Source organism: Scardinius erythrophthalmus, assembly GCF_964197995.2.
Source record: "Scardinius erythrophthalmus genome assembly, chromosome: 24".
NCBI classification, from domain to species: Eukaryota; Metazoa; Chordata; class Actinopteri; order Cypriniformes; family Leuciscidae; genus Scardinius; species Scardinius erythrophthalmus.
Window position 1 is genome coordinate 25,963,209 of NC_138244.1, and position 19,448 is coordinate 25,982,656.

The 19,448-nt window shown below is 42.4% G+C and overlaps 1 protein-coding gene across 1 annotated transcript in view; it reads left to right on the top strand.

The window, feature by feature from the left end:
• cpne8 (copine VIII) overlaps positions 1-19,448 on the top strand; it is an 88,704-nt gene that overhangs the window by 20,441 nt on the left and 48,815 nt on the right. The window lies entirely within an intron of this gene.

Here is a 19,448-nt window from a genome sequence, read left to right on the forward strand (position 1 = left end):
GATGACAGATGTTTGTCCTAGGTCATCGGTACAAACAGTGGGCCAGTTCAGTAAGAGTCCTTCTAGTTCCTGCTTCTCAGTGCACGAAATATCGGCTTCACTCACCAAATCCTTGATGATGTTTATGGTATTTTCTGACACTTGTATAGTTGATAATGAACAGTGAATGTTAATGCTGGCAGGTTGAAGATAGCAAGAAAAAGGTTGTGGTGACTCCTGTCCAGGAAATGAATATGAAGAACTGTTGAAGTCAAGTTTTAAGCCAATTGACACAAGGAAATCAAGGCCAAGAATGAGTGGAAATGATAGGTCTTGATCCCTCATGATGAACAAACGCACTTGGTATGCATTCTCTTGCAATATACACTCCCAACTGACTTCCCCCAATGCTCGTTGTTCCTGACCATTGGCAAGAGCAAATGACAGTCCTCTGCTGGATTTCCACGTCTCAGCCTCCTCTTTCCATCTCCTCCAGATGGACTCTTGAATCAGGGAATATGAGCTACCAGTGTCTATAACAGCATCACATGCATGTTTCCTTAAGACTACAGGAAAGGTTAACAGTTTGATGTTACCTTCTGAAAGCATAGCAATGTTATGACTTCCGCCTTTGCCTTTACCTGATCTATCAGAATCTCCTCTTCTGCCAGCTTGTTCAGCATTGCGCTGTCTCCAATAGGCTCTTTCCTCTGCCATGTCTCGTTCCACTAAAGCTCCGACACGTACCAGCTCATCAAAGGTATTGGCCGAGCTTCTCAGAATACTGGCAACTCGAGGATTGCAGTTTCTTAATGTGGCTTGAAGTATTTCTCTTTCAGTCATTGATGGCCTCAGTCTCAAACACATAGCTCTATATTGAAAGGCAAATGTCCGGATGCTTTCACCCAGCCCCTGCTTTCTTTCTCTGATTTTCCTCTCAGCTTCCACCTCATGGTCATCGGGTAGGAAGGAACGAAGGAATACCGCCTTGAATTGATTCCATGTATTGACGTGGATTTTTTCAGCCATCCACCAGTCTTTAGCAGTGTTCATCAATACAGATGGAAGTATTGACAATATCTCACCATCACTCATTGGTCGCACTGCTAAGTACTCAGTACACCTTTCCAGGTAAGTTACTGGATCTTCAGATTCGGTGCGTCCAAACACCGGGAACTCTAACTTGACTGCTGCCTTATGCGGAAATGTTTGAGATGTAGCTGTTGCCTGGCCACCTGGGAATGATGTTGCAAAGGCTTGTGAAGCTAAAGGAGTAGACACAGCATTCGGGACAGAACTCATCATAGACTTAAGCTGATTATCCCTTCTCTTTAAGCAATCCATCATAGCCTTACCCATCTCCTGCATCTGTTCTTCTAAAAGTCGCTTCAAATGATCACACCTCCTCTCAATTATATCTGTCAGTTTTTCTTCAAGCGTTCGCTGATTCTGATCAACCGTCTGGGCTTGAATTATTGTCTGTTTGGTCAACTCTCGCATTTGCTCCTCTAGAGTTCCAAGACAATGGTCATGTCGCTGAAGGCAATTTTGAATGTCTTGCTCCACTCTTCTAATACACTCCATATTGTCTTTCTCCATGTTGTCTATTCTCATGCTTAACTGATTTACCCTGGTCGCAATGGTAAGACTGATGAGACTTTCCTCGTCCTCTTCCTCTACTGGTGGAGGTGGCGGAAGATCAGTCAAACCATCATCTTCCTGCACAATCGGCTCCTCTTCAGACTCCAAGTACAAACTACCAAAGGACTGTGTCATGTCCTGAATTGGTTCTCGGCGAGTTGTAAAAGGTGCACCAGTGAAGTCTGGGTCCGTACCCACATCAGTCTCGGCAATAAAAGCATCCATAATTTCAAACTTACTCTCTCTCTTTACCAGAAGGTCCCTGTTCGGGCGCCATTAATGTAACATTTCTAATTTTGGTTACACACTAAATGAAGGGGATCCATTCATCTAAGATGAGAGTTAAGTGTATTTAAAGTTTTGTGAGATAACCCAAACCATTACTATATAATTCACAAAAGCAATATTATCAGCAACTCAATACAACAAGAAAGAGGATTCTTTATGCAAGAACTTTTCAGTTCAACACAAGTTCAGGTTCAGGCAGAAATAAAGTAAATTTCTCACAATACCAGAAGTAGTCCAGGCAACTGGTGCATGTTTACAATGTTCCAAAAGTTCAATAGAAATCCATGAGTAGAAGTCCAACTTATAAGGGGTCCAAATCATAAATCAACCACCAGTCCGGGAAACAAACAAAGGCGTAGCCGTAGAATTAGAGCACAACAAAGTCCAGATGAAGTGTCCAAATAGAATGAAGTCAAAAAAGAACCCTCTAAATAAACAGGCAAACACAAATCAAAATATGCAATTGACAAATACAATAAACATAGAATTACAAAATATACACAACTTACATTGAGCTGTAGAACCAATAAGGTTCCTCATAATAGGGTTTCTTGCGTCGATCTCAGTTGAGCCAAACACTCAAAGACATGACAATACCTCCTAAACATTCTTACTTGTCTCTTTTAAAAGGATAGCCCTTCCTATAGAAACCTCCCTAGACCCCCTTGAGGTGGGGAGTAGCATTACAATACAAAAAAATGGAACAGCCTTTCAGAACTGTTACAAGGTGATTGACACATTGTCACGTGTTGGCTGTAATAATAAATCACATGACGATGGAGAATACACTGGAACAGACTTTAATGATAAATACTAGGAGAATAGTCCAGTCATTTTATGAAAAAAGGTTGAACAAATTGCAACAGAAGAAAACAACTATATCCTCAATATGTCATGAGTAAGGGGAAAAAAAGCCCAGAAGAATCCCATTAGGGGAAAGTTTCGAAAAAGACCCAAATATACCCTATTCATACGCCTATTCATTCTTTTTCTTACGTGAAAAGGGTAAACATTTTAACCTTTAGATATCACCATGAAAATTACTGAGTTGATTACTTGCATCAAGTTTTTTGAAACTGTTTGTTAACATGGACAAACAGCGCATAATCTAATTATTTATGTGCTAATTTGCATAAATACCACCACAGATGTAAACATTGGGTATAGCCAGGTGAAAATGTCTTGTTGAATCTTGTTGACATGTAACAGTAAAATACTTAATGTTAAGGTCTGAATGAACCCATTTAGGCTACCCATGAGCATTAATACATAGAGGCAGGAAGAAGTACTTTAGAAACCAGCCTTTATTAAATATTATTGCAGAGATGGGGTTTGAGGCTGGGTCTGTGGGACTGTTTCTGGAGATTCACTTTTTATTTTACCTACCTTTTGTCTTCTGCATTCTCCTTACCATTGTCTCCTGTTCTTCCCTCAGACTCGTCCCCAAGAAACAGTCCCACAGACCCAGCCCCAAACCCAATCTCTTAAATTAATAAAGGCTGGTTTCTAAAGTACTTCTTCCTGCCTCTGTGTATGAATGCTCATTGGGATATACCCAATGTTTTTATCTGTTGTGGTATTTATGCAAATTAGCACATATGTAATTAGATTATGCACCGTTTGTCCATGTTAACAAACAATTAAAAAAAACTTGTAATACAATTTTTGTTTGTCTTGATGTAAGTAATCAGCTCAGTAATTTTCATGGTGATATCTAAAGGTTAAAATTTTTACTCTATTCACGTAAGAAAAAGAATGAATAGGCGTATGAATAGGCTATATTTGGGTCTTTTCCGAAACTTTCCCCTAATGGGATTCTTCTGGGCTTTTTTTTTTCTTAATCAGGACATATTGAGGATACAAAATCAGTTGAGTTTGCTTCTGTTGCAGTTTGTTCAAGGTTGACCCCCATTTTGGCTTAAAATGACTGGACTAGAACACGGAGGAACACAACCAGACGCATTCGTAAATGAAGACGAACAGAGACCAAGGGAGAACTCAGGGTTTAAATGCATGGATTAAACAAAGGGAACTAATGAGAATTAAAAAACACCAGGTGAACTGAATACAACAATCAAAGGAACAAACTAGAAACTGGGTCCAATGACAAGACAGACAGACAAACACTTTACACACATATGCAATAGAAAGTTAGATTTTTCTCTTTGCAGACATTTTGACCAATACAAATGTCTTTGTAGTTGCAGGTAGGCCTACTGTATCTATTGTATCTACAGTCTATTGTTGTTTTGATCTGCAGTGGTTTTGTGTTGTTACGTCTCTTCCGTTTCTTTTTCGGATGAGAAACAGTGGGCCAGGACAGTGTGGCCACCTTGTGGTCTAACCAGTTGTTAAAAAAAAAAAAAAAAAACTAGAAAAATTGACCTCTGCCTACATTTTTGCATAACTCCAAAAACATACTGTAATCTACATACATTTCAACTGCTGTTTCCAGCTTAAATGAACACTAGAAGTAGCTACAATTCCAACATCTTGGCTTTTCAGACTCGCTTGGCTCATCTGATACAGTATTGCACTTGAGGTGGGGGGTGCTCGTTTTAAAAAGTGCTTTTTTCACTATTATTTACAACATGACCAAGTTTTCAAGTTTAAATAAAAGATTTTTGTTATAAGATACAATAAAAACAAATTTGTGCATCAAAACCACTCCTTTCCTGGTAAAGAAATGAACTTGACTCTCAAAAGTCAACGCATTTGCGACAGCTGAATATAACATTTTTTAGTTTCAGAGTAACTTGTAATTTATTTAAGCCATGAAATAAACATTTCGAACGCCTTCGATCAGCACGTTTTATAATTTACCCAAAAATCAAACAGTTCACCTTATGCATGTTTTCACGTCCGTCAAAAACTTATGCTGGCTGTCGGTTGGAATATTAGAAATGAAGACACTGACTAAATTTCACTTCACTAAATACTTGCTGGCTAAGAAATAAAAATATTAGAGGTGGGCATAGATTAATTTTTTTAATCTAGATTAATCTAGATTAATTTTGAAATTAATCTAGATTAATCTAGATTAAAATGGCTCATTTGAATTCTGCCGAAGGCATTCAGAATATGTGTGCTACCCAAGTAATGACTATAAAAGTAAGTCTTTGAGAACGGGTTTCTCAAGCCAGGTGGCGCATTAGACCAGGGGCTCATCTCCTGTTTCCAAAATGCATCACAAACTGCTTGAGAAAGCTGTTCTACTCATAGACTGTAAAAAGTTACTACTGTACTGTTACCGTCCGTAGGCAATATTAGGTAGGCCTATGTTATTATCAACTACTATAGGCTATCAATTAGGGATGGGCGATATGGCCTAAAATCCATATTGTGATATACATTGCAGCCTCTTGCGATAACGATATTATAATAAAACCATTTCAGAACAGGTTACATAGACCCTGCTAAACAACTGCTAAATGTTTTTTTTTTTTTTTTTTTTTAAAGGGTGCATGTAGTTTTGAGAACATATATTGTGAAAAATTGTAAGTATACAACATAATTTTGCAGATAAATAAAATTTAAGTACACTAGCTGCAGAGACTTAAGTAGGTCTAATGTTTATTATAGCTTGGAGCTTATGAAACCCCAAATTTAAAATTAGAATATTCTAACTGATGTCTTTTCAGTTGAAAAGAAACACAACAACGATTCTTTAAATCGGGCGCAGACAGAGATATTGTTCTACACCACTCAGATATATTGGGAATAATACGCGCGCGCTGGTATTCAGTGATATGTTTCGTTTTGAATTTGAGGTGGTAGAACGGATTAGTCGTGTGTTAACTAAACTTACCGAACTGTTACACCACACAGTCTACGTCGGACGGCTTAAATCCGAACCAAGTCCAAATAATGGATGTTGCACCAGCACCGATCTTTTACACCAGCTTTAACTTTCAGCCGTGTTTACTTAAGATGACGACGAATATGATGCGTTGAAGCCGGGTGTTCCTCGCGCAGGCTCGCGGCCGCGGGTAGATTGCGTCATCATAGCTTGTGTATCTTGAGCCAGCTCCCAACCCAACTTGGAGAATAGATTAACGGCGATAATAGGCTTGTTTGAGATGCGCCTTGCCTCGCCTGAAATGTAGTCGAGAGTAGGCGGCTGCAGTGAGAGGAGGAGTGAAAAAAGCGCAGGCAAGCCGGACAGTTCTCTATTCTCGTAGTGGATCTGACACATGTGAGATCAAAGACGGATATCGCGGGATTCACGCTCGTGCACAGTGTTGATAATAAACTGGATGGAATTTAAGTTCTGTTGCTTTTATATGAAAATAAATATGATAAACAAGTCACCCAAAGTAGCCTACTTAATTCCATTCCAAATACATGTTTATCAATCTTTTTTATTTAATACAGACATATATGTTTATTTTTATTTTATTTTTTTAATTACATTGCATAACCCAAAGAGATCGCACTGTCAGATAGTTTGGGAATATTCACACATAACGTATACTCATAAAACATGATATCAGAGTTTTAAAATCAAACATTTTAAAAGAGAACGATACATCACGGTTGTTTAAACCAATGAACATTAAGCTGTGTCGTCAGCAAGTCGTTTCCCATCATGCTTTTGATCAGCGCAGTCGGTGGAGAGCAACTGCGCTCGACTGCAGAATCCGACAGGTGCGCCTTGCGCTCGCGAGAGATTTTTGACATACGTCAGCATGACATCAGAGCAAGGCGGGCCGCACTCGGACACATTTCTAACCGGCATGCATCTCGCGCTGATCACCGGTGATCGATTCTGCGCAGATTTTGCTCATCTCAAACAAGCCTATTTTTTTTATCGCGCGATAAGAGTCTCGCGTTAACGCAGTGCGTTAACGCCGATAACGGCCCACCACTAAAAAATATATTACCTTACGATCCATCTGTCTTCAAAACTACATCATTTGAATATCACAACATCGATGTCTGTCAAAAAATAACATGCTCAATACACGGTAGTAATTACGAGAAGCAGAGGTCCAGCCGAGTACACGCATTTCCTGGAAAACCCAAACTACCGGATGATTTTACTCCATCGTCGCTTTCCGAGAAGAGGGAGAAACTGGCGGCCTGAGCGGCTTCAACATGCTGTCAGAGACGATAACGTACAAAATACATAACATAGTTGAGTATATTTGCAGACGTCCCACCTCTCCCAAAAGGTCTGGGAGTCTCCCGCATATTGATAACGGCTCCCTGACACCTGTAAATTATAGACAATTTGCCAGAAATCGAGCAGGCAAGAGAGAAAGCCTGTTTCCACCTAAGAGGCGTTTTCGGTGAACCGATCACAAGTGGTCAGCCAAGATGCATTAACGTTACTAGGTCTGAACCCAAATATTCCAATATTCGTTCGGTGGGTTGGTATTCGATTTTCAATTTTGGGATTCCAATATTCGTTTTTTTTTATTGTTGGTTTTCTTCGCACACCTGGCATCCCCCTCGAAACGGTTCTCACTTGTGCTTGAATATGTTTATACTATAAAATCTGGCGAATCAAAACTCTTTTTTTACAATTATCTTATATAGCCTAGCCGTTTTTAATATGATGGACAGTTGAAGGAACCCAATCTCGTTATATACTTAATAAATATATTTGCTTCTTCTTAGCCAACTAAAGTGTTCCCAGCAACTGGAGTATTCTCTGTCTCAGCGCACCACTGCATGAGCTTGTATATGGACAGAAGCGCATGCCTGATTTTGTATTTTGGGTTAAGCATTGTGGAAAATAGAAACATTGTGGAAAATAGATTAATAGAAACAAAATGTATTAGCCCTTTTACCTGTTATTATCAATCTAAATGAATCTACTGCGAAATATAGGAGCTTGTTAAAACTCAAATGTGAGATTTTACTGTGACGTCACATTTATTAAAATGTGTTAATTGTGCTAGCAAGCCTAACAATACCTTGTTCAATTTAGCCTATTATTTGTTTCATTCTGTATAAGGGAATTCATTTGTTTTTTATTTAAACTTAAACCTCCAACAGACACATGTTTTTATTTTAGCACTTCCGTCAGTGAAACACCAACACTACAGCCTGTAAAACATCGAAAAAAGATATCTGTAAATTTTGGCAACCTAAATAATATAACAAAGTTACATATTATTTAAAAAACATTTGTTTTATATTTCCCGACAAAGATGTGTCATATAGCCTATCGCTCTGCGCTTTGAGAGGGATGTGGGACATGAGCAGGAAAGACACAGACATTCTCTTTTCTAATATCTTCATGTTTTCTCCTGATGTTCTGAGCAACTGACTCTTGTTGTGAAAGGCCTGAAGAGCGAATTTTATATTGACAGTGTCAAGACATTTAGGCTGTTTGATTTTTGTGCTGCCAGAGAAAGCGAAGCTTAAATCCCAAGTGTGTGTGAAATGCGCTATAAAAGATGGTATATTTTTACAGTATTTGTTTAATTACCCCTTAGCAGATTTTGATAGTATCAGTGTTATATTTCATTGTGTTTTAGTTCAGTGCCAGTTTTCCCAGTGTATCTGATTATTTATCCCATTCACATGTTGTCTCATTAATTACCTCGCTATCTCCTGTGTATTTACACTCCCTGTTCTGTTCAGTTCTTTGCCTTGTCTCGTAAACGCTTTGTGTTTGTTTTTCCTGTGTTTCTTGTACCGTGAGTTCTGAATTAAAGACTTTAGTGATATATCTTCATCTTCATGCACTTCTGTTGTGCAGCCACTCATGACAGATAAAAGGTATAAAGCTCAGATGCTAGAAGTAAGCTTAAATGGCATGGTTGCTTCAGCAAATGTGTTTTTACTTCATGTTTGCTTTGTTAACACTATTGGTTAGGTTTATGGTAGAGTTTAGTTATGCTTTTTTCAAGCACGAGCATTAAACTTTTAGCACCACTCACCAGACATTTTATTTCCAAAACATTCATCTGTTTCGGATAAAACGTACTCGGTTACTAGTGTAACCTCGGTTCTCTCTAGAAGAGGGAACAAGAACTGCGTAAGTATCTTACGCTATAGGTAAAATCCCCTTTCCGCGAGATATTAAAGCCAAAAACAGCTGACGTGCCAAGACACCTCGCGTGCCTATTGGCTGACCTGCGGCAACTGCAGCAGCCTATTGAGCGAGGCCACATGTGACGTCCGACCCACTGCGTCACGTCCCGCCGAAACAGGCGTGGCTTAGGCCTATAATTATAGCTCGAAGGCTGATAGAATCTGGTTTTTCATCGGCGAAGCAAACCAGAGCGTGTTGCATGCACGGCTAAGATATGCAGTACTCGTTCCCTCTTCTAGAGAGAACCGAGGTTACATTAGTAACCGAGTACGTTCTCTTACGAGAGGTCTCTCGTACTGCGTAAGTATCTTACGCTATGGGGAGCACAGTGTAAAACGCCGTGCGTGCTGAGATCCAATGCCAAAGTCCCAAGGGCAGGTGCTCGGGGCTCATATAGTGCACGATCACCAGGGAACTCACAGGGAGTCCGGGAAAAAAAGGGGCTAGAACAGCATTTTTTTCCAGATTTAGCAGCGTCCTATAAGGCGCAAACTGCATAAATAATATTCCATACAGACAGGGCGAAAAACTCGGCCTGAACTGATGAACACACTGCCCATAGAGTTATTCAGTCGATCAGCGAGCAGAGCTCAGCAGCTCCAGTATTCTGAGCCGATAACATCAGAACAGACAATACTGATTTATTAGACCGACAGCAGCTTAGACTGTAAGGCGGGAACCTCTAGGTTATACAACCTTATAAATGTAGACGGGGAGGCCCAGCCTGCCGCCATACATATATCTTGCAAGGCAATCCCACTGGACCTGGCCCACGACGAGTCCATGCCTCTTGTGGAGTGCGCTCTGACACCTAACGGGCACTGCAGGCCCTTAGAAGTGTAAGCCAGCGCTATAGCATCAACTAGCCATCTGGATAGACTCTGTTTCGATGCGGCTAGTCCCTTAGAACGCCCGCTGAACGAAACAAAGAGCTGCTCTGACTGTCTGAAGACTGTCGAGCGAAACAAGTAAGCCCTTATTGCCCTGACCGGGCAAAGGAAGCTAGCGTCCTTCTCCTCGTTAGAGACTGGCAGGGCTGACAGGGAAATGACCTGTGCCCTAAACGGTGTGTTGAGGGATTTTGGAATGTACCCGTGCCTTGGTTTGAGTATGACTTTCGAGTCATTTGGCCCAAATTCCATACACGTCACGCTCACTGAGAGCACTTGTAAATCCCCTATGCGCTTCACTGAAACGAGAGCCAGAAGAAACACTGTCTTGAAAGACAAGTGTTTAACATCTATTCGTTTGGATAGGCTCGAATGGGGCACCTTTCATGGCTTCCAACAACGTAGAAAGGTCCCACACAGGGACTGAAGGAGGTCTAGGAGGATTCAGCCTCTTAGCTCCCCTAAGGAAGCGGATGACTAAATCGATCCTTCCAAGTGACTGACCGAGCGCCGGTTTAGTAAACGCTGCTATGGCCGCCACGTAAACCTTGAGCGTTGATGGGGTCCTGCCCTTATCCAGCAGCTCTTGTAGGAAGGAGAGAACCTCCGTCACCCCACAGTCTGGGGGTGATATGCCACGAGCTGTGCACCAGCTAGAGAACACCGACCATTTTGAGGAATAGAGCCGTCTGGTAGACGGGGCCCTAGCCTGCGTGATCGTGTTTAACACTCCCTCTGGGAGGTTAGCGGGTACCCGTTGATAGCCCACACATGTAGGGACCATAGCTCTGGGCGAGGATGCCAAATCGAGCCCTTGGCCTGAGAGAGGAGGTCCCTTCTCACTGGTATTGGCCATGGGGCAGTGTTTGTCAGCTGCATCGGAACTGGGAACCAGGCCTGGTTCTTCCAGAGCGGAGCCACGAGTAGCACTGAGCATCCATTTTCCCTGATTCGCTCTAATACCTGAGGCAGGAGCGAGACGGGGGGAAAAGCATAGAGCGGGCAGCGGGGCCAGACATGGAGAAAAACTCCGGACAGTGAGCGTTTTCTTGAGATGCAAACAGGTCTACCTTAGCTCTGCCGAACTTTTTCCACAGCAGTTGGACTGTCTGTGGGTGTAGAGACCATTCTCCTGTCGGAACGTTGTTCCTGGACAGTCTGTCTGGTCCTATGTTTAGAAGGCCTGGCACGTGTGCCGCTCTCAGCGAGCGCAGGTTGTGTTGAGCCCATACCAGGAGGCGTTCTGTCAGCCTGTAAAGGTTTTGGGACCTGATACCTCCCTGGCGATTTATATAAGCCACCACTGACATGTTGTCCGAACGGACCAAGACGTGGTGTCCTCTTATCTGGGGACAAAAACGCGTCAGCGTGTTGTCTACTGCCAGCATTTCCAGGCAGTTTATATGCAGAAGCTCCTCCCGTTCTGACCACTGGCCAAAGAACGGTCTGCCCTCGAGCAGCGCTCCCCATCCTGAGGTGGAGGCGTCCATAGACACCACCTTCACACTCAAGGAAGTCCCCAGGCTTACACCTGATTGGTACCAGTCGGTTGCTTTCCAAGGTTTCAGAGCTGAGATGCATTTCTGATCGGCCTTGAGACAGAGCAGACTGGAGGTCCACGCTCGGCGCGGTACTCGCGCTTTCAGCCAGACCTGCAGTTGGTGCATGCGAAGCAGACCCAGCTGAAGTACTGACGATGCTGAGGCCATGAGACCCAGCATTCTCTGAAATTTTCTGAGCAGGACAATAGCACCGCAACAGAAGGATTCCGTCATGCGCTGAATATTCAGTGCGCGCTGTGGCGATAGGTGCGCTGTCATAGACAGCGAGTCCAGCTCTGTGCCGAGAAAATATATTTTCTGTCTGGGAGACAGTGAACTCTTCGCCCAATTGACTCTGAGACCCAAATTCTTGAGGTGTTCGCGTAAAATGGTCCTGTGCTCTATGAGCTCTGAGTGTGATTGAGCTAGAATCAGCCAATCGTCCAAGTAGTTCAACACTCGCATGCCCCAGAGTTTCAGGGGTGCGAGCGCCGCGTCCACGCACATCGTAAATGTACGGGGTGCCAGGGACAAGCTGAACGGCAGGACTGTGTACTGATATGCCTGGCCCTCGAAGGCGAATCTCAAAAATTGCCTGTGACGTGACGCTATTTGTATTTGGAAATATGCGTCCTTCAGATCTATTGACATAAACCAGTCCCCTCGGCGAATCTGCGCGAGGATTTTTCTGGTTGTGAGCAGTCTGAACTGGCGTTTTGCAAGCGCTTTGTTCAGCTGTCTTAGATCTAGTATGGGTCTGAGATCCCCGTCTTTTTTCGGTGCCAGAAAATATCTGCTGTACAGCCCCCCTTCGCTCTGAGCTTGAGATAAAGTTTTATAACAGGCTCGTTTACTGCAATATTGACATTTCCAGTCGCCTGAACTTCAGAGGGGACTGAGAAATGTGTGAGAAATGGAGGTTGGTCCAGCCTCGGCGGGACTAAAACACTCTCTTTCCTCCTTTCGCCGGCGATGCACGCAAATGGGGCGCGAGGGCGGGGTAGCTTTCTTGTAAAGAGAACTAGCCCAGTGACCGTCCGTTTCTGACATCCCTTGCGAACGGCGCAGTTTGCGTGGCCCGAACAAAGGGAGAGAGAGTGGGAAGAGAGAGAGCGTCATCATGTTTTGCTTCGGCGTTTGTTTGCTGGCGTGTGTGTATTAACAGGCTCGTTTGCTGAAATATTGATATTTCCAGTCGCCTGAACTGAAGAGGGGACTGAGAAATGTGTGAGAGATGGAGGTTAGCCCGGCCTCGGCGGGACTAAAACACTCTCTTTTCTCCTTTCGCCGGTGAGTGACGCATGAAAGGGCGGGGTAGCTTTCTTGTAACAAAAAAACTAACCCAGTGACTGTCCGCTCCAGACCTCCCTTGTGAACGGCACAGTTTGTGCGGCTCGAACAGAGGGAGAGTATCATCCCCCTCAGACGTGGCTTCTTGGTCGATATCCACGACGGAAGCGGTGGCAGACGGCGGACGCTGTCCATCAGGAAGAGACTCAAGCAAAGCGGGTGAAGCAGGCGGGCGAACCTGGCGAGCTTTTGCGGGTGGGGGGAGGTTCCGGGACCCGTTGAGCACGGTGCTTTTTACGGCGCGGTACCGCGGCGGGCGGAGGTGCAGTCTCAGAGAAGGATGCCAGACGAGTCCTCAGAGTCACCATAGGCAGTAAGCTCGCAGTGAGGGCAGCCGCCTTCAGCGAGCGCGAGATCTGCAGGAAAGGGGAGTCTTGAAAAAGACGCCCGGCTGTTTTAGTGCAATGAGAGTGTGTGTCGCGGCGGCGAACACACACACACACAAAACACAGTAGCAGAGAAAAGGATATAATGCCGGATAGCGCAGCAGGAACGGCGACTGAAGGCGGCGCGGCCAGCGGCTTCAGGTGCAGTGGCTCGTCCCGCTGAAGAGCTTTCTCAGACGGCGCGGCTTCTTTCTCTCCGGATCCAGCGATGCTTGAGCTTTGCTGAAGAGATGAAAAATCAGATTCTATCAGCCTTCGAGCTACAATTATAGGCCTAAGCCACACCTGTTTCGGCGGGACGTGATGCAGTGGGCGCAAAGCGCCCTCATTGGGTCTGACGTCAAGTGTGGCCTCGCTCAATAGGCTGCTGCAGTTGCCGCAGGTCAGCCAATAGGCACGCGAGCTGTCTTGCCTATGTCTGCATGCTGCCGCAACACGTTTTACATTATTACAAAATTAAGGATAATTTTTGGCTTTAATATCTCGCGGAAAAGGGATTTTCCCCATAGCGTAAGATACTTACGCAGTACGAGAGATCTCTCATAAGAGAACCGAACAAGCTTTTAGTGTCACTCACTGGACATTTTGCTTTGACAGCGTTGCAAAACATGCAAGAAGCAGCATAATACAGTATAATTTTGCAGAAATGTCGCCACAGGCACGTTTTTCCAATAAGCCTGGATTGGAGGTGTCAGAAATTCGGGGGAATTTTTTAGATTGGAACATTATGCTCAAAGTATATTTCACTCTTGACACAAACTCTTAGCGTTTAGCGCAGTGTTTCTCTGGTGGGTCGTGGAGTGTGGGGTCAGAGAAACAACAACAACGTGTTTTTATTTTTTCTGAATCGAGACTTTTATTTTGAAAGACATGCATGAAAGCTATTGACTCTTTCTGTCAGACTTAGGTTAAGTAAGGAGTGCCTGAGAAAAACGTTGTAGTTACGTTGTCAATTAGTAAGTCATGAAATTACCAAAAAGTACCAATAAATTACATAACTTTGTGTGTTAGCTGGGAAATATTTGCATGCAGGTATAATGCAAAAAAAAAAAAGGGGTTGCGGCATAATGACCATGGAAGTCAATGGGGTCCATCTACTGTTTGATTACCGACATACTTCAAAACATCTTTTGTGTTCACAACATGTGGAACAACATGAGGGTGAGAAAATGATGACAGAATTTTTATTTTTTGGGTGAACTATCTCTCTTTAAAGGAACACGCCGACTTTTTGTGACTTTAGCTTTTTCACAGTATCTAGATAAGTCCATACATACCCTTTTCATCTCAGCCCAAGTAGCAGTGCTTCGCCTTCTGAGAATATAGTTCCCAGTATGTATACGGTTAGAAGATGGTTGTATCTCATGTGACCTTGTTATTTGTACATGCTATGACTATACAAATCACAACATGGAAATAGGAAAATGTTGGCGTTATTTTGTCACTTATTGGGAGCAGTATGCTAGCTGGAGCCGTTTACCTCCAGTCTTTGTGCTAAGCTAGTCTAGCGGTGGGTGCGTCAGACAGAGTTATGGCACACACGGAGATGAGAAGGCTATGTATGGACTTATCTAACTCTGGGGGATACGGTGAATAAGCTAAAGTCCCAAAAAGTCGGCGTGTTCCTTTAAGAGATACCTGAAATTAAAGTACATACAAAGTACAAATACATTTTTACATTACTTATAAGGGGAATTAGTGCAGACCATGGCCAAAGCCAACACTTTCTAGTGTGCATGCATGTGTTGACCATCTGTGTTAGTGCACTGGTTTGACCAATGGGGACCCACATTTTCCCATGGTCATTATGCCGCGACCCAATTTTTTTCAAGTGAAAAGGATGAGCTTTCATCCAAAAAGACTTACAGCGCATTAAACTACATTTGTGAGTGTGTGTGTTGCTTGGGAATCAAACCCTTGATCTTGGTTTTGTTAGCATCATGTTCTGCCTGTTGTGCTAAAGGAACGTGTGAAACATGTTAACCTGCTTTTTAGAATAAAGGCTTAACCAGAATATGGATATTAATTGAAATATTATGTACATGCAAACACGGTCACTGCTGTGCAGAAGAAATTCCTAGGATATTAAAGAGATCTTATTTGAGATCCTAATGCAAATGGGACTTATTATTATGAAAAGCATAGTAAGCTTGAATTAAGACATCAATGCAACAAGAAATGGTCCTTCCCCTAAACACACAAATTATACTGCCTGCAATATGACATCAAGCGCTGTGGATGGCCACACACACACACTGGCAGTGAGCGATGAGGCTATATTTAGCCTCCTGGAGTCCCGGATTCCAGTGTCTTTTGGCCGGTGTATGATGGGAGGAGTTGTAGCGCTGCGTGACTGGCCCCATCACGTCAGCACAGCTCAGACTCAGCACATATAAGACGACTCTCCTACAGCTCTTCTGCTCATCATGATCGTGATGATGAAGGCCCTGAAAACTGTCTTTGTGCGTAATTCTTACCCCAACAAAAAAGAAATCATTCATCCATGTTGCTTGAAAAACTCATTATAATTTTGAGAGGGGATGGCGTTCCAGTTCAAATTGGTTCGATTTCTTTAGGAAAATGAAAGGGATTTCTATATTTTATTCACTCAATAGCCTACAAAAGCGATCCGAGTTCAGTATATAATAAAAATGCAGCGGAGTATTCTACGGTTGGTTGCGCAATATCGACTTTTGTGATTGGCCGTAATAAACGCAGGTTGCAGCCAATTGACATGCTTCTCTATCATTGCGGCACGTCCTGATTTTGTCGAGTTAGACACGTTCTTGGGTCAACATATTTTGTTGATCCTGGAAAAACATTCCTGTCCAAAAATCCCAACCCCTAAACCTAACCCTACCCATAACTTATCCCTAAAATCAGACAGGTGAATAACACTGCTTTAGAAGCACCGAACCCTGGTTGTAAGCCTAAACTTGATATAAACTGTAAACTTGTCCCTCAGATCTGATTGGTTGATTGGAATGTTGTTCCAGGATCAACAAAGATGTTGATCCCGGAACATTTAGTGAAATCATCAGCGCACATCCTCTCAGAACCGATCATCAGAGCAAAACCACTTCAGGTAAATTAACCAGGATGATCCGAGATTTCGGTCGAAAACCTGAACAGAAACTGTTAGTTTAATAGAAGTGATAACAGAAAATTTGATGTGGATAAAACTGCGTTTACGTATCAGAAATTGCCCATGTTTAATTGGATTTAATATAAACTCTGTCTCTAATGATGATATCTAGCCTGAAAAGAGACGGTGTTTCTATTAATGAGATATTGTAGAGCTGCAAGATTAATTTCAGCACCGGTCCAGGCTCTGTTGGTGCCCTAGGCAAGATTTTACATAGTTTTTTTCTGTGTACATTTACTTCCGTGTCTATTTGTGCTTAAACGGACACATTCATGTCATAATGCCCATCTCGGTGAGTGTCCTAAACACAGTCGCTAATGGCTTATGTGAACATAAAGATTTGAGAGAGAAAATTGTCATTGTATTATGCGTATCATTATATGGTTTTGTGCATTCGGTCTTAAAGTGACAGCAGCCTAATACTGCTGTCTGTGTCATTAGTGTTAATCAAACTGCAAAATACATTGAGAAAATCACTTTTGTAGCTTTAACAAAGATTTATTATATTTCATTTATACAGGGATTATTCAATTTCTGTACCTGAATACTACAACCCCAAATCAGAAAAAGTTGGGACACTGTACAAATTTGGAGTAAAAAAGGAATGGAATAATTTACAAATCTCATAAACTTATATTTTATTCACAATAGAGTATAGATAACATATCAAATGTTGAAAGTGAGACATTTTGAAATGTCATGCCAAATATTGGCTCATTTTGGATTTCATGAGAGCTACACTTTCCAAAAAAGTTGGGACAGGTAGCAATAAGAGGCCCGTTAAATGTACATATAAGCTGGAGGACCAATTTGCAACTTATTAGGTCAATTGGCAACATGATTGGGTATAAAAAGAGCCTCTCAGAGTGGCAGTGTCCCTCAGAAGTCAAGATGGGCAGAGGATCACCAATTCCCCCAATGCTGCAGCAAAAAATAGTGGAGCAATATCAGAAAGGAGTTTCTCAGAGAAAAATTGCAAAGAGTTTGAAGTTATCATCATCTACAGTGCACATCATCCAAAGATTCAGAGAATCTGGAACAATCTCTGTGCGTAAGGGTCAAGGCCGGAAAACCATACTGGATGCCCGTGATCTTCGGGTCCTTAGACGGCACTGCATCACATACAGGAATGCTACTGTAATGGAAATCACAACATGGGCTCAGGAATACTTCCAGAAAACATTGTCGGTGAACACAATCCACCGTGCCATTCGCCGTTGCCGGCTAAAACTCTATGGGTCAAAAAAGAAGCCATATCTAAACAGGATCCAGAAGCGCAGATGTTTTCTCTGGGCCAAGGCTCATTTAAAATGGACTGTGGCAAAGTGGAAAACTGTTCTGTCGTCAGACGAATCAAAATTTGAAGTTCTTTTTGGAAAACTGGGACACCATGTCATCCAGACTAAAGAGGACAAGGACAACCCAAGTTGTTATTAGCGCTCAGTTCAGAAGCCTGCATCTCTGATGGTATGGGGTTGCATGAGTGCGTGTGGCATGGGCAGCTTACACATCTGGAAAGGCATCATCAATGCTGAAAGGTATATCCAAGTTCTTGAGCAACAAATGCTCCCATCCAGACGTCGTCTCTTTCAGGGAAGACCTTGCATTTTCCAACATGACAATGCCAGACCACATACTGCATCAATTACAATATCATGGCTGCGTAGAAGAAGGATCTGGGTACTGAAATGGCCAGCCTGCAGTCCAGATCTTTCACCCATAGAAACATTTGGTTCATCATAAAGAGGAAGATGACCAAAGAAGACCTAAGACAGCTGAGCAACTAGAAGCCTGTATTAGACAAGAATGGGACAACATTCCTATTCCTAAACTTGAGCAACTTGTCTCCTCAGTCCCCAGACGTTTGCAGACTGTTATAAAAAGAAGAGGGGATGCCACACAGTGGGAAACATGGCCTTGCCCCAACTTTTTTGAGATGTGTAGATGCCATGAAATTTAAAATCAACTTATTTTTCCATTAAAATTATACATTTTCTCAGTTTAAACATTTGATATGTCATCTATGTTGTATTTTGAATAAAATATTGAAATTTGAAACATCATTGCATTCTGTTTTTATTCACAATTTGTACAGTGTCCCAACTTCTTCTGATTTGGGGTTGTATTTATATATTTATATTTTAATTTTTTTTTTGTATTTATCTATGCTTATAATGTGTTTATTATTTTCTATGCAGATGCACTCTTCTACAAAATCACCCCAATCTTTCTAGAATGATTTATTCTTTCTAAATATTCAAGTCAGAATATGTATATGGCAATATATATTGCAGAAAAACAAAATATCGCAATGTCAGTTTTTTCCAATATCGTACAGCCCTACTTGAATGGTGTTAGCGCCAAAAAGAGGCTGGTTGCTCCAACTTATATGTGAAGGAGGTTTCTATGACAACAAAGAGTAGATCTATGACAGTGCTCTCATCTATACTCCTATGTACATTTCAGTGCATGTTATTGTGCATGCGTGTGTATTTTTGGAAACTGTCCAGGTCGCCATATGTGTCTAAACACCCAGCTGACAGAATGAAAGTTAGAAGAGTTTCTGAGTGCATTTAGACAGCTGAGGCAGATTTATCTCTCTCTTTCACACACACTCACACACACACACACACACACACACACACTCAAACACACGCACGCGTGCTCACAAGTCTCGCCAACTCATATCACAAGCAACGGCAGGCGGCTGAAATAATTCTGTTTCTGAGCATCTGTTTGTCTGCCCGGGGCGCTTCCTCTAAACACGAGCCAATACCTGGCGTCAGACTGTGTCTAAAAATAGGCCTAATTAAAAAAAGACCATCATCGTCTGCCGAGCGTGCATAATCTCCACCTTTATATTGGGTTTGGACCCTAGAGCCTCGTAGAGTTTATAGAGTGTAACTTTATGACCACCTGTACTCATATCTGTCCTGGGAGACGGATGCGTGTGTGTGTGTGTGTATCTGTTATTCCCTATGTTATGGGGACCAAATAAAAAGGACAGCAAAACAGCTTATAAATCATAGAAAATAAATTTTTTTGAAAAGTTCTCTGTGATGGGTAGGTTTAGGGTTATGTGATATAATATACAGTTTGTACAGTATAAAAATCATTATGTCAATGGAAAGTCCTGTGTGTGTGTGTTAATGACACTGCTCTTCTCATTGCATGCAAGAG